This window comes from Hevea brasiliensis, chromosome 1 (genome assembly GCF_030052815.1).
Source record: "Hevea brasiliensis isolate MT/VB/25A 57/8 chromosome 1, ASM3005281v1, whole genome shotgun sequence".
NCBI lineage: Eukaryota > Viridiplantae > Streptophyta > Magnoliopsida > Malpighiales > Euphorbiaceae > Hevea > Hevea brasiliensis.
In genome coordinates this window covers 48,213,828-48,227,215 of record NC_079493.1, presented here as the reverse complement: position 1 = coordinate 48,227,215, position 13,388 = coordinate 48,213,828, and positions in this window count along the sequence as shown.

Sequence of the window (13,388 nt, the reverse complement as noted above, 5' to 3'; positions counted from 1 at the left end):
ACCATGCTTAATCTCAGCACCAACTTAAGAAAGAAAAAGAAAAACATAAAGAGAGAGAGAAAGTCCTAGGGCATTGAACAAGATATAATATTTCACTGTTTTTGTTAATAATTTGAAGTAATTTTAATTTTATAGATAACCATTAAGATAATCTACACTGTTGTCAAATGGGCAGCTTTGTAAAATTAAATAAATAAATGGCAATTAGAAACTGACTAAAATCGGTTTCTAATCCAAGAGTTTTTTGAAACCGAATATATTCGGTTTCTAAATATACATAACTTTTGAAACCGCACAAATCGGTTTCTAATTATAACAAAATAAATTAGAAACCGATAAAACTCGGTTTCTAATTCCTTTTAATATTTTAATAAATAAAATAAATAATAGATTAATTTTGAAACCAAAAATAATCGGTTTCAAAATATAAATAGAAGAATTAGAAACCGATAAGAATCGGTTTCTAATTTGATTAAGTTTGAAATCGAAAATAATTGATTTCTAAATAAAATTAAATAACACTTTAATTTTTGAAACCGAAAATAATCCGTTTCTAAAATTAACCATAAGAATTAGAAACCGATGTGAATCGGTTCCTAATTTGACTTTAAATTTAATCAATAAAATTGATGATAGATTTAGTTTGAAACCGAAAATAATCGGTTTCTAAATATTACTGAAAATAGAAACCGATAAAAATCGGTTTCTAAGTTGACTTTAAATATATTAAATAAAATACACAATTAGATAAATTTTGAAACAGAAAAATATCGGTTTCTAAATTTTAAAAAAAATTAGAAACCGATAAAAATCGGTTTCTATTTTGACATTAAAATTCATAAAAAAATTAGAAACAATATTAATTTTGAAACCGACAAATTGGTTTCTAAATATACCATATACAAATAGAAACCGAAACAAATCGGTTTCTAAACTAACTTTAAAATTTATTAAATAAAATATACAATAAATAAATTTTGAAACTGAAAGTTATCGGTTTCTACAATAAACTAGAAATCGAAAATAATCGGTTGTTATTTTCACTTTAAAATTTAATAAATAGAATAGAAATTATATTAATTTTGAAACCGATAAAAATCGGTTTCTAAATATAAATAGAAAATACAGTCATTGTGGAAACCGAATTCAATCGGTTTCTAAATTAAATTCAATGAATTACAAACCGACGTTATTTGGTTTCTAATATGACCTAATACAATAGAACTAATTTTGAGCCTTCAAATTAGAAACAAAAATATGTCAGTTTTAGATTTCGGTTTCTAATCGGTTTCTAAACTGATGCTAATTTAGAATTTTGAAACCGATGTTTTTCTGTTTTAAATTTCGTTTCAAACTGCTTTCTAATCGGTTTTTGATAAAATTAACTAGTTCAACTTAATTTCCATTGCAAAAGCGGTTTTAAATTATAAACCGATATAAATCCGTTTCTAAAGTCGGTTTCTGTTCCGATATTTTCTTGTAGTGCCAGAAGTTCCTACCCTCCCCTCCAATGTGAAACTTGTGGAAGAAATCATGGTGGGGTGTGCTACAAGGCCATAGGGGCCTGTTATAACTGTGGAAGCATAGGGCACTTTGCCAAGGACTACACCAGTACTCACAGAGTTGGATCACCTCCTACTACTGCTGAAGGGTCAGTTCAGAGCCTTGTCACTAGAGGTTCACAACCACCTAGCAAAGGTAGAGGCAGAGGTAGAGGTAACCCAGCGGGTAGCCAAGGCACAGTGAATCAATCAGAGCAAGGCAGTGCTCCAGTCAGAGTCTATGCAATGAGACAGAGACAAAAGGCTGAGACATCTGATGTTGTGGCTGGTACCTTCTCAACTTTTAATCAAGATGTGTTTGTGTTATTTGATCCGGGTTCTACCCATTCTTATATGAGTGCTAGCATCATTGATTGTATTACTGTTCCACGTATAAAAATGGACTTTGAGGTGCTAGTAACAAATCTGCTAGGACAAGAGGTCAGGGTTAGTAAAATGTATAAGGATCGTCCTTTGGTGATCCAAGGACACACTTTTCTGTCTGATCTCATTGAAATGCCCTTCAGAGATTATGATATCATCTTGGGCATGAATTGGTTAGCCAGGCATCACACCATGATTGACTGTAGATTGAAGACAGTCACTTTTAGTCTCCCTCAGTACAGTGAAGTGGTAATACATGGGGAGAGGCAGCTATTGCCATCAAACGTCATTTCGGCTGCACTAGCCAGAAAAATGATCAGAAAGGGGTGTGAAGCATACTTGGCACATGTGGTAGACACCCAAGTGGGGAGTCCAGCATTGAGGGACATCCCTACAGTATATGACTTTCTAGATGTATTTTCTGATGAATTTCCAGGATTACCTCTAGAAAGAAAAGTGTAGTTTGAGATTAATGTTATGCCTGGTGTGGATCCAAACTCTATAACACCATACAGAATGGCACTAGCAGAGTTAAAGGAGTTGAAGGTACAGTTGCAAGAACTACTTGAAAAGGACTTCGTCTGCCCTAGTGTGTCACCTTGGGGAGTGCTAGTATTGTTTGTTAAGAAGAAAGATGGCACCCTCCGCTTATGTATTGACTACTGGCAATTGAATAAGGTGACAATAAAGAACAAATATCCATTGCCTCGCATTGATGATCTGTATGATCAGTTGAAGGGTTCAGCTATATTTTCCAAAATTGATTTGCGATCTGGTTATTATCAGTTGAAAGTTCAAGAGTAGAGTATTCCAGAAACTACTTTCAGAACTCGATATGGCCACTATGAGTTTCTGGTAATGCCATTCAGGTTAACAAATGCTCCAGCTGCTTTTATGGATATGATGAACACTATCTTCATACCATATCTCGACCAATTTGTGGTGGTGTTTATTGATGACATTTTGATATATTTGAGGAATGCAGAGGAGCATGACATACATCTGCGGATTGTACTGCAGACTTTAAGGGTGAAAAAACTATACGCCAAATTATCGAAATGTGAATTTTGGCTGAAAGAAATCACCTTCTTGGGACATGTTGTGCCAGCTGAAGGGATCAAGGTAGATTCCAGCAAGGTAGAAGCTATCCTTAATTGGAAGCTGCCCAGGAATATCATAGAAATTCACAGTTTTCTGAGTTTAGCTGGATATTACCGTTGATTTGTGAAAGGGTTTTCTATGTTATCTTCTCCACTGACCAAGCTACTTCGGAAAGATGTAAAATTTCAGTGGACAGATAAATGCCAGCAGAGTTTTGATGAGTTGAAGAGGTGTTTGACTGAAGCTCCAATCCTTACTTTACCTACCCCGAGTAAAGAATACACAGTTTATAGTGATGCTTCTCACAATGGGTTAGGCTGTGTGCTGATACAAGATAGGAATGTCATTGCTTATGCATCACGCCAGCTGAAACCGCATGAGAGGAACTACCCAACACATGATTTGGAGCTAGCAGCTATTGTTTTTGCTTTAAAGATTTAGAGTCACTATTTGTATTGAGAGAAATGTTACATTTACATAGATCACAAGAGCTTGAAGTACTTAGGCATCCAAAAGGAATTGAATTTGAGGCAGAGGAGATGGTTAGAACTAATTAAAGACTATGACTGCTTAATAGACTATCAGCTAGGGAAAGCAAATGTGGTGGCTGATGCCTTAAGTCGCAAGACTATGGCAAGTCTCAGAGTTTCTCCTTTGTCCATGGTATATGATTTGAAAGCACAGCATGCTAGTTTAGAGATTGATGATGAGGGACAGACAGTAGTTGCATGGCATGTACAGCCAGTGTTGATTGATCATATCAGAATGGATGCTTAGAGTGATGAAAATATCAGAAGCTACTGAAAGAAGTCCAGCAGGACAAGAAACCTGAATTTTCTGTGAGAGATGATGGTTTACTACTACATTAGGGCAGAATGTGCGTTCCTAGTGATGTGGAATTGAGACAGATCATTATGAAGGAAGCACATGAGTCTCCTTTTGCTATGCACCTTGGTAGAACTAAAATGTACAGAGGGCAGAAAGAGCATTACTGGTGGATGGGTATGAAGAGGGATATAGCTGAATTTGTTTCCAAATGCCTAACTTATCAGCAAGTAAAGGCAAAACATCAAGTTCAAGTTGGTTTGTTACATCCATTGCCAGTACCAAAGTGGAAATGGGAACGGATAACTATGGATTTTGTTACGGGGCTTCCGAGGACACAGAATAGTCATGATACAGTATGGGTTATTGTTGACAGACTGATCAAGTCTAATCACTTTTTGCCAGTTCGGATGGACTATAGCCTGGATAGATTGGCTAGATTGTACATATATGAAATTTTAAAACTACATGGAGTGCCAGTATCGATTGTATATGACAGAGATCCTAGGTTTACTTCTAGATTCTGGGGTAGTCTTCAGAGAGCCCTAGGAACTAGATTGAACTTTAGCACAGCATTCCACCCACAGACAGATGGCCAGTCTGAAAGGGTAATTCAGATATTGAAGGATATGCTACGAGCTTGTGTGATTGAGTTTGAAGGTAGTTGGGATACACACGTGCCTTTGATTGAGTTTGCTTATAACAATAGTTACCAATTAAGCATTGGGATGCCTCCATATAAAGCTTTGTATGGCAGAAAGTGCAGAACTCCCTTATGTTGGGATGAAGTAGGTGAAAGAAAGATGATTGGGCCAGAAATTGTTCAGCAGACAGAGGAAAAGATCAGATTGATCAGAGATAAACTCAAGGCTGCATCCGACCGTCATAAGTCCTATGTTGATCTAATGAGAAGAGACATTGAATATGCAGTGGGTTATAAAGTATTCCTCAAAGTTTCTCCTTGGAATAGGATTATGAGGTTTGGCAGAAAGGGAAAACTGAGTCCTCGTTTTATCGGACCATATGAGGTTCTGGAAAGAGTGGGTCCTTTGGCATATCGGTTGGCATTACCTCCAGAGCTAGAAAGAATACACAGTGTCTTTCATGTGTCCATGTTAAGGAGGTATAGATCTGACTCATCTCATGTACTATCAGTTGAAGAGATTGAAGTAAATCCAGACCTCTCATATGAGGAAGAACCCATAGAAATTCTGGCATATGAGGTGAAGCAGCTGAGGAATAAACAGATACACCTGGTTAAAATGCTATGGAACCATCATTCAGGCCAGGAAGCTACTTGGGAACGTGAAGAGGACATGAAGAGACAGCACCCATAGCTATTCAGAAACTGATGCTAGCTAAAATTTTGTGATGAAATTTATTTTAAGGGGGGGGGGGGGGAGAATTGTAATACCCCTATATTCGATTGTGCGTTCTACTGTTCTGGTGACCAGTGTTGTCCAGACAGCTAGGATGCCTAGAACTACACTTAAATATTGGTGAGAAGACATACAATAATGAAATACAAGAAAAGAAAACACAAGAAAAACAAAGGAAAAATAATAGCAATGAAATGTAACCAAGTTAAACGAGCCGAGAACCATAGCGATGGGTGACCGTACCGGGAAGTTGCGGCGTAGAACGTTGACTAGCCCTGGACCGCGGGGAACCCTGAAAAATATTTTTAAGACATAATTAAAGATCTATTGAAGTATAAATATCATTAGAAATATCAAAGAAAAACTAATTAATTAGTACAAAGAAAAACGGGAAATCGAAAAAATGATAAAAATCGGTGTTACCGAAAAATCTGGAATGCAACCCGAACAGGCGCATTACGGTTATTTGACTCCCCGAGTTGTCTTTTGACCTAAATGTCCATTAAAAATAAATGATGTTACACTTAGAAAATGTCATGAAAAATTAAATTTGTGGTACCTAATTTAAATAGCAAAAGATAGGAGTTAAATGTGGGAATATGAAAACTTTAGAACAAACAAACATTAAACCCTTACTTAGTGCTCCACTAACTCCATAAAGTGGACACTTAATCACCATGTGGACAGCAGAAACTTCATCTTCCTCACCTTTCCAAAACCAGCCGAAAATTGAAGAAAGAAGTTCCTCCATGGCCGTCTATGGCCAAGCTTCATTCTCCCATGATCCAAGCTAATTTCCTTACATTTTCCTTCACTAAAATTGTTCTACACAACTTGGGCAGTAGATAGGCAGCAAGAAAATCAAGTTTTGGTGAGGTTTTGAAGAATTTCAAAACTGGTAAGTATGTATTTTTAATTATTGTTTCATTAAACTTTGAATGGTGGTTATGGGTAGTTGAATTATGGAAGGATTTTTGAAGTTTGATGAGTTAATGGAGAGGTACATTTTGGCAGCCATGGAACTTCAATAAGAGCAGTTTATCCTTGCATGTAAATGATAGATTAAAGTGTTGATGTAAGTGTTTATAGTGTAGGAATAAATTGGATAATGTATACTAGATGTATGTGATAATACACTTGATTTTGGAAGCTTGAAAGCTATTGGAAGAAGATGTACAATCGGCAACTTTGAAGTGTGGACCAAAATGTGTTGTTTCATGGTCTGGTTTATGGAATTATATTGTTGAATTATGGTGCTTGTTTTGGCAGCATGTATATGTGTATAAAGGTTTGAGTTTGGACATGTAAAAGAGCTATGTCATGTGGTTAAATTGTTTATAATTGGACTTGGAAAATTCTGTACTATAATGTGCATATTGAGTGTGGTTACAAGCTGCCAAAATGACCAAAAATGAGTTGCTCAATGTGTTTTTATTATGGTACAAACCAGAATTGGCATGGATCTATTACTTGGTAAGTGTTGAATGTGTCCTTTGGTATGTGATGAAGAGTGCGTAGCAGCGTAGTGTGTATTTTGGCTTAGAACCTTAAGTGTGTGGCTCAAATTAGTATGAGACCAATTAGAGGTGAAACTAGGCACAAAATGTGTCAACTTTCATGAAAGAAGCTGTAACACCCCTAAGTTCGGTAGTGCGTTCTACTATTCCGGTGACCAGTGTTGTCCGGACAGCTAGAATGCCTAGAACTACACTTCGATATGAGTGAGGAGACATTAAATAGTGAAATACAAGAAAAGAAAATACAAGAAAAATAAAAGAAAAATAATAGTAAAGAAATGCAACTAAGTTAAGCGAGTCGAGAACCCTAGCGATGGGTGACCGCACCGAGAAGTCATGGCGTGGACCGTTGACTAGCCCTGGACCGCGGGGAACCCTGAAAAATATTTTTAGGAGTTAAAGAGACATCAATTGAAGTAGAAATATCATTAGAAATATCATTAGAAATATCAAAGAAAAATTAAATAATTAGTACAAAGAAAAGTGAGAAATCGAAAAACGGACAAAACCCGGTGTTACCGAAAAATCTGGAATGCAACCCGAATAGGGGCATTGTGGACATTTGACACCCCGAGTTGCCTTTTGACCTAAATTTCCATTAAAAATAAATAATATTACACTTGGAAAATATAATGAAAAAATTAATTTAGTGGTACCTAATGTAAATAACAAAAATGGAGTGTAAATGGAGTAATTATCACTTAAAACTTATTAAATGATTATCCTAGCATGAGTGGAGCACTATGGGAATTAAAAATTCACTAAGTGGCCAGATTACTCCACTAATGTCTTCTTCTTCCTCTCAAATTCTCACTTTGCCGAACTGAATTTTCTCTCCATTGTCCACCATGGCCACACCTTGTATGCAAGCTCCACTCCTAATGATCAAGCCACAATTTCTCCAATTGTTCTTCATTAAACTTGTTCTACACATCATGGGCAGCATGTAGGAAGCAAGAAAAAGAAGTTTTGGTGAAGATTTAAGAAGTCTCATCCATAGGTAAGTTTGAGTTTTTGAATATTGCTTTGTTAAAGTTTGTAAGCATATTATGGGTGTTTGAATTATGAAGAAATTTTTGAGGTTTGATGTTGAATGGGAATGTGTAATTTTGGCAGCCATGAAAATAGCTTGAAGGCAGGTTATTTGTGCTTGTAAATAGTGAATTAAATGATTGATTAAATGTATATTGTGTAAGAAATTGTTTAGGTGATGTATACTTAGTATATATAAATGTAAAATGAAATTTAAAGCTTGAAAAGTAATGGAATGTAAGTGTACCATTGTGGCAGTTTGCTAAACCTTGAAGAATGCTGGAATTCATGCTTGGTTTATGGAATAATGATGTTAAAATGTGTTGGTTGTTAAGGAAGTTTGAATGTATGTATAGTGGTGTGAAGGTTGGACATGTGAATGAGCTTGGTTATGGAGTTAAATTGTTGTAAATTGAGTTGGGCAAATTTTGCACTTGTTGGTGCACATTGAATGTAATTGTAAGCTGCCAAAATGACCTATAATGTGTTGTGAATTATGTTTAGGTCATGGTACAACCAGAATTAGTTTGAATGTTAAGTTTGGTGAGTGTTAAAAGTGATGTTTGATATGTATGCAAGAATTGCAATAAGGCAGTTTGTATTTTAGGCCTATAACTTTAAGTGTGTGGCTCCAATTGGTATGAGACCAATTGGAGGTGAAACTAGGCACAAAATGTGATAACTTTCATGAAGGAAGCATGCCAAAATTCTGCTTGCAAAGTAGCTTGAAAAATGACCAAATCCGGATTAAGTGCAAATAAGGCCTGAAAATTGACCATTTGGGCAGTAGTTAGTTTTTAGGGCATAACTCACTCGAAATAGGTCCAATTGACCTGAAAGTTTAACCATGAATAGTTAAGACCCATATCTACAAGTCTTATGAAGACACCAAAGCCCAGAAATGACTATAAGCAAGTCAAACAGCTTGCACAAGTTCGGGTCCAAAAACTGGCCAAACCTAAAATGACTTAAAGTGACCTAAAATGATCAATTTTAGTGCAATTTCACCAGTAATAGTAAAATGACCATAACTTGGTCTACATAACTCAGAATGACCTGAAATTTTGCCCCGCATTCCATAAGACATAGATCTACAAGTTTGTAGTTTACACGGAAACCTGAAAACCGAGGGAACTAGGTCGTCTGGCTAGGTTAAACTAGTATCCCGGAATCCAGCAAATCGCAAGGAAATGGAGTATACACGGAAATGAATTTGGTAACATGTACCAACCCTAAAAGACTATCGAATGTGATATATTAATGACATTAAAACCTAAATTACCTAGAATGTACCAAGGGTCGGCATAGTAGGTTGACTAAGTGAATAAAAGAATTCAGTGAATTGATTATCGAGCATTATCGTTAGAGACAGTTTAAATGAACTGAAACACTTCAAATTATGTTTCTTAGTTAGCAAAGACTTAGGGAAGGGAAGGAAACACTGAGTCAGAGCCAAGAGACAGTTATCAGAGGTTTGTGCACAGTTAGTATTTCTTTTGAATTTTTCAATTGAAATAAATTACGATTATTTATATGTTATTGTTTTATTGTTTTAAATTGTGTTTGTGCACAATAATTTTGACTTCTCATTTTCTACTTAAAAATTAATTCAACGTTATAGTTTTAAATTGTGTCCGTGCACAATACTTTTATATTCACTGCTTTTGCTAGCAAATTTATGTAGAGAAATGAGTTATGAATAAGTTTTGATTACTTTGGTTTTGAGAATCTTATTTGGAAATTATTGTGTTGCCAACTTTGCAAATGGAAATTTTGAGATAAAATGTGATTTATGGTTTGTATGAAATGTTGTGATTTGAAATTGTTTTGATTCACACTTGGCATGACACTGTTACTATGTTCCTCCTCCATTTATGGGGTGAGTGTGATATATTCCCCCCTCTTTGACTTATCAGTCTGGGGTGAGCGTGATTATGTTCCTCCCTCATTGACTTCCCAGTCTGAGGTGAGTGTGGATGAGTACTCATTATATAGCTAGCTTCCTCTCTCATTGATTTTGATTATTGGGGTGAGTGTGTCTTGTCGTGGTGTACAACACGGCATGATTGAAAAAATTGTTTCATGGCCTAAATTGTGATATTGATCGGCAACACTGTATTATTCAATTAATTGTTCAAATTGTGATATTGATCGGCAACACTGTATTATTCAATTTATTATTCAAATTGTGATATTGATCGGCAACACTGTATTATTCAATTATTTATTCAAATTGTGTTATTGATTGGCAAACTGTATTATTCAATTACTTAATCAAATTGTGTTATTGATGGGCAAAACTGTGTTATTCAGTTATTTGATCAAATTGTGTTATTGATTGGCAAAACTGTGTTACTCAGTTATTTGATCAAATTTGTATTATATGAACTTCGTAAATTTTGTGGACTATTTGATTTGTGAATTGTCAATAAAAGATTTATGTATATCGCATTTCAAATTGTTATTGTGCACCACTGAGTAAATTTTACTCAGCGATAGCTTTTCATTGCTGTCGCAGGTAGATAGACTGACAGGGTAGCAGACTAGGCTGCTAGTACTACATTGAGAGATCATCGGGTATATTGAGTATACCACATTTTGCATTTTGTACTGTAATGTATGTTCACTGTATGTATATATTGTTCTTGGTTTTGAGCAGTTGTAAATTAAAATTGTACATTGAAGTTGTAAAGTAAATTATGAGTTATTTTGGCTTGTAAAATTTGTACTGTATTTCTTTTATCTCAGTCTTTGAAAAATTATTGTGGATTTGAGTTGAAAAACATATTGTGTTGAATTACGTTGGAGTTTGAGATTGAGAAAAATATTGAAGTGCTTTTTATAGGTTTTTGAAGAACTGTTTTATCCAAATTACGGAGAGAACTCTGCCAAAATTTTTTTACAGAAATTACTAATAGTCTAAATGTGCTAGTTAATTCACCTCAGTTCAAAAAGGTTTTTAACACCTATAAATAGTGCTCACCACTGTAAAAGAAGTAAGAAAAGTTTTTGAAAATCCCTTGTAGTGTATTTAATGGGTTATCAGTAGGCGAAGTTGGTAATTCATTAGGTATATTATGGGATCATGTTATGCCTTACAGAGGGGTAGGGTGTGACATGTTTTAGTGGTATCAGAGCTAGTTTTTTTAAATTTTGTTTTCACATGTTACTTGAATATTCTTTCTTCATACTACAACTGCTCAATATCATTGTCTGATACATACAGTACATTACATTATAAATATGCACTAACGGGAGGAAATCTCCTTGTGTTATTTGTTTAGGAGGTCTAAAATCCTCACATTGACTATGGAAGAGGGTGATCGTTCAGTCGATCAATCTATAGAGGCTGAGGTGCAAGGGGATGCCCCAACCCTACATAATGTCAGTGGTTCAAAGACACCACCTCGCAGCCATAGTTCCTCGATTCGCTCGGCAGATGGTCGCAATGTTCCAACAAATGGCTGGTAATGTGCCTACTCAAGCCCCAATACAGACACCAGTGGTACAACCACAGTCTTCTGCTAGACAATATGACAAATTGATGAAATATGGGGCTACAGAGTTCAAGGGGACAGTAGATCCTCTAGAGGCAGAACAGTGGTTAGAAAGGATGGATAGGGTATTCAAGAAACTGCACTGCACAAAGGAGCTCAAATTTGAATACTCAGTATCTTTGCTACAGGGGGATGCTTATGACTGGTGGAAAACCATTCCCCATAGTTTGGTAGAACCTGCAGTGCTAACCTGGAGTGACTTTCTCAGGGAATTCAGACAAAAATATGTCCCTGATGCTTATGTAGATCAGAAACTGCAAGAGTTCCTAAGTCTGAAACAGAGGAGTAGATCGGTGGCTGAATATGAAAGGGAATTTTTTCGCCTTAGCCATTATGCAGTAAGTCTACTTTCTACCAGTAGAGAGAGATGTAAGAGGTTTGAAACCGGCTTGAAGCCTAGTATCAGATTACAAGTGGTCGGATTCAAACATAACAACTTCTCTGAACTTATTTCTCAAGCACTAGAATTAGAAAGAATTGAATCTGAAGCGGCTCCTGAGAAAAAGAAATCAGAGAATACAGAAAAAGAGGGAAAGTCAGTAGAACAGAGTTCTAGTGGTCCTACTGGAAAGAGGAAAAACTTTGGGGGATACAACAGAGGTAGTAAGAAGTCTGGTAGAGATAGATCTTCTGGACAGAAACCACCTCGATCTGATCAGCAAACTCAACAGAAACCCAGAAATGCACTGTCAGATCGACTTTGTGAAAATTGTGGTAAACCACATAGTGGGGTATGTTATAGAGCCGTAGGAGTATGTTTTAATTGTGGAGAGACTGGCCATTTTGCTAGGCATTGTGTAAATCCAGGTCGTTCTAGATCATTTACTACACCAAAGGTATCAACCCAAGTTTCTACCCCAAAGAGTTCACCATCAGTTAGTAGAGGCAAAGGTAGAGGTAGGGGTAGTACACCTAGAAGTCAGAGTACTGTGAATCAGCCAAAACAGAGTGATGCTCCAGCTAGAGTATACGCTATACGGCAAAGAGAAGAGGCTGAGACTTTTGACATTATTGTTGGTACTTTCTCAATTAGTAACTAAGATATATATGTATTGTTTGACCTGGAGTTTGCATACTTTTATGTTAGTGTTAGAACTATATGTTCTGTTGTTATTCCTTTACAGGGGAATAAATTTTGATGCATTAGTGATTAGTCCTTTAAGATAAGGATTGTGATAATAAGTGAAATTAGTTTTGAAAGAGTTTATCGGCGAAAAGTATTTTCTAACACACCATAAATTATAAAGCTAATTGGCGAGCCTACTTAATGTAAGGCAAGAGGACGTAAAAGTAAGATGCAGTAATGGAATTGCTCTAGATGAGGGCAAGGATGTTACTGTTAGTAATTGCTAATGGATGTTATAATCAGAATAAGATTCGAATATCAGTAAATTCGAAAAGGATAAAATATCAAAAAATTTGATCTATTAGGATGTATCGTAGTAACAATGCAATGTTCTTGATGTCTATACTGTAAGCTGCATATTACAGTACTGACTTGAGATTATTGTATAGAGCTACGTACTACTCGATAGTACACCAAGATGAGAATAGTTGCCAACGACATCTGTTTTGGTATAGTTATGCCAGGACAGAATTTTATTGTTGGAAATAAGTTTGACAATCCTACTTAGGGATCTAAAACTCAAAGGTTAGAATATCGAAAGGTTATAGTTCAGTACAAAAGAAAGTAAGTTATAGAATATTGAAAGATAAAAAGAGTTATGGAAGTAAAAATTCGAACAGTTGGTTCAAATATAACAAAGAAATGTTACGAATGTGAGGAAGACTATGGACTAGAATGGTCAGAGGACCAATGACTAGATAAATGATTCTAACATGACCTCAAGGGTCATTCAAAAAGGAACATGAATCGAAATATTAGACAGGACAATAGTAAGAGAAGATTGGTGTTATACAAACAAATTAAATATTGTATTAGATTGTTAAAAGTCTTATACAAATTCGAGAGAAAGAAGATTATACGATCATATAGAAAGGAGAAAATAAACGTATGACTATTGTAAGATGGCTATTGGGAAAAATTTCGTG